Here is a 3,651-nt window from a genome sequence, read left to right on the forward strand (position 1 = left end):
AAGAACGGCATGTAGTGAGTTTCCCATTTTGCAAACTTTCGGCAGAGAGCTGTTAACCGAAAAACCACACAATTTGTGAGGTTACAGAGGAGAATTTATTTCTTATAAAGGGTTACAGCATGTAAGGTGGTCCTCCTGACAAGCTGGGAAACGCAGGAAGCCCAGAAGCAGGCACTTGGAGGCAGGGAGGGGCAAGACAGGAATTGAAGTTGAATGGGTTGGCCTAACATACATATTCAACAAGTTATAGGAGGATTCATGAATATTTATGAAGGGGATCCTGATGCATGCTTATTCAACAAACATTCATGTAATATACAACCTTGTTCACCTTGTTATGGATACTTAGCATTTAAATGCATTACAATTAGGCCTTATATGCAAAGGTCTTTTCAGGACACAAAGGCACTCAAATGCACAGATACTGTAAAACTGACAGAACCAGTCCATGGTTGCTGGTCTTCTCATCAGAAGAAAGTTACTGAAATCAGTCTCTTGTCAGTCAAGGCTGTAGTTATGGTTTGTGGAACAGCGGGGTTCAGTATCTGGTGAGGGGTGAGCAGCAAGTGCTTCAACACTCCCTATTCTCAAGGCCAGTGCTTGTTTAGCTGCTAGAGAAAAACCTTGTGGCAGTTAGAACATAGTTTATTCTTTGCATGTAGGGGGTGTGTGAGTTAACCCTTGCCCGGCATGGTGTCTTATTTATAATTTGGTGTCTTATTGCCATAAAGAGTCCATTCTGTCAGCCTTATGATCTCTGTGATAACATTAATATTGGTCAGTTTTGTCTAAACTGCAAAAGGCTGGGAATATAATAAGACTTTTCTGGCCTCCTGTTCCTTCTTGGCCTGGGACTCAGTTTTTAAGGTTTGCCTAGGGTCCCGTTGGCCAACAGGGGGTCCATTTCATCACTTGGGGGACTTAAGGTTTTATTTTTAGTTTACAGAACAAACTTTGCTCCACCTTACTTGGGTTAGCTAAATTACAATAGAAAACCAAACTGTCTTCCTAGGTTAAAGGAACAGAGGACAAAATTTAGACAACCATTGCAGTTGGAACATCAAGGGGTTAGGTGGAATCTCAGAAAAGAAACAGCACAGTAGGGTGACTACAGCTAACAGCAGTATATTGTACATTTCAAAGGAGCTGAGAAGAGAGAATGTAAAATGTTCCCAACACAAAGAAATGAGAAAATGTTTGAGATGATGGATATCCTAAACATCCTGATTTGATCATTACACATTGTAGGCATGTATCAAAATATTATACGTACTCCCGTAAACATGTATAATTATTTTGTATCAATTAGAATATAAAACTTAAAAAAAAATAATCAAAGAGGGCAGGAGAGAACTTTTGGAGTTGGCAAATAGTTTTTTTTGTTTTTGAGATGGAGTCTCCCTTTGTTGCCCAGCTTGGAGTACAGTGGTGCGATCTTAGCTCACTGCAACCTCTATATCCTAGATTCAAGTGCTTCTCATGTCTCAGTCTCCCGAGTAGTTGAAATTACAGGTGTGTGCCACGGTGCTGACCAATTTTTGTATTTTTGGTAGAGATGGTGTTTCACCATGTTGGGCAGGCTGGTATCAAACTCCTGACCTCAAGTGATCCACCAGGCTGGGCCTCCCAAAGTGCTGGGATTATAGGTGTGAGCAACCGCACCCAGCTGAATAGTTTTATTGTGTACATTGTGGTGATGATTTAATGGGTCTATACTTACTTCCAAACTCAGCAAGTTGTGTTCATTACATATGTACAGCTTTTAGTATACCAAGCATACATCAATAAATTGTTTTAAGAAAAAAATAAAGGGCTGGGCACAGTGGCTCACACCTGTAATCCCAGCACTTTGGGAGGCCAAAGTGGGCGGAGCACGAGGTCAGGAGATCGAGACCATCCTGGCTAACTCAGTGAAACCCAGTCTCTACTAAAAATACAAAAAATTAGCCAGGCGTGGTGGCAGGCACCTGTAGTCCCAGCTACTAGGGAAGCTGAGGCAGGAGAATCACTTGAACTGGGAGGCAGAGGTTGCAGTGAGCCAAGATCGTGCCACTGCACTCCAGCCTGGGCGAGAGAGCGAGACTCTCGTCTCAAAAAAGAAAGAAAAAGAAGAAAGAAAGAAAGGAAGGAAGGAAGGAAGGAAGGAAGGAAATATAGTTATTGTAATTGTCCTGTGATGAATAGATGCCAAATAGAGACAAATACAAAGTCTAAGAAAACACAGAGTATTTGTTGATAAATAGATTTGTACAAGAATATTCATGTACAGCAGTCTTCTTCATAATAGTCCAAACTAGAAATAACCAAATTGTCCACCAACATATTCCAATATGTGGTGTATTCACATATTGGAATGACACTCACCAGTAACACCCAAATAAACCAGGTACATATAATAATATGGATACACTTCAAAGACATGAAAAAAACGCATAACACAAAAAATGAATTTATGTGAATTTCAAGAAGACAGCAACATAATCTATGATGATAAACATCAGAATAGTGATTAACTAAGGGGAGAAGGGTTGGATTGCCTGGAAAAGGATTCTACGGACCTTTTTTAATTTTTTAAATATGAAAAAATAATTTTTATAGAGGTGGGGATCTTGCCATGTTGCCCAGTCTGGTCTCAAATTCCTGGGCTCAGTCAATCTTTCCACCTCAGCCTCCCAAGTGCTGGGATTACAAGCATGAGCTACCGTGCTGGCGTCTACAGACTTTTTTGGGATGGTGGAAATTATCTATAACCTAAACATGTTATAGAAATTATCTATAACCTAACATAGTATCTGAATGCAGATACTATGAGGAACTGCTAAAGTACAGCCGAGATCATCTCATGCTGTACCCTTACCGTCTATCGGATATTATGGTGAAGGGCTTGAGGATAACACCATTTTCATATTACACTGGGATTATGCAGGATATTATGAACAGTGAGAAAAGTTAAAAGTTATGATTCATTGCCCAATTTTACTGCTGCTGACTCTCTAAGGCTTCTTGGCATTGGAAGAAACCAAGATTATTACTAATCTTCAGTCCTTGCTTGTACCTTGTAAAGTTTGTGTCTTCTAGATTACAATAATTCCATGTAAAGATGATGCTGGCACAAGGCTTTCAACCCATCCCCTATTCTGACCCAGAAAATAAAGACATCCTGCCTTTGGGCCTTTTAGAACAGGTATCCAGAGAGTTTCCCTCTCCACTACTAGGCAGGGTCTATGCCCATAACATCAGCACGAAGCAGTTACAGAAGATGAACCTCCACCCTTCTGCAAGCCCCTTAAGATTAAGGAGGAGTATAGAATCTCTGATGGGGAAATGAGGTAGGAGACCAGTAGGACTTATTATCCAGTCACAATCCCATTGAACAGAGCAGGATCTGGTCAAAACAGGGCGCAGTGAAGAAGCCTGCTGGAAACCAGCAGATGATGATGAAAGTGACCTCTAGTTGCCCTCACTGCTTATGAGCATAAAGACACTACCACTGGGACTTGGCCAGTTTGCAAATGTCATAGCAACACACCTTGGCAATGACCTGAAAGTTACTATATATGGTTCTGGAAACTCCCTGCCCCTTTTCCAGAAAGTTCTGAATAACCTACCTCTTAATTGGCATGTAATTAAAAGTGGGTCTAAATACAACTA

This window comes from Mandrillus leucophaeus, unplaced genomic scaffold (assembly GCF_000951045.1).
Source record: "Mandrillus leucophaeus isolate KB7577 unplaced genomic scaffold, Mleu.le_1.0 Scaffold457, whole genome shotgun sequence".
Lineage (NCBI taxonomy): Eukaryota > Metazoa > Chordata > Mammalia > Primates > Cercopithecidae > Mandrillus > Mandrillus leucophaeus.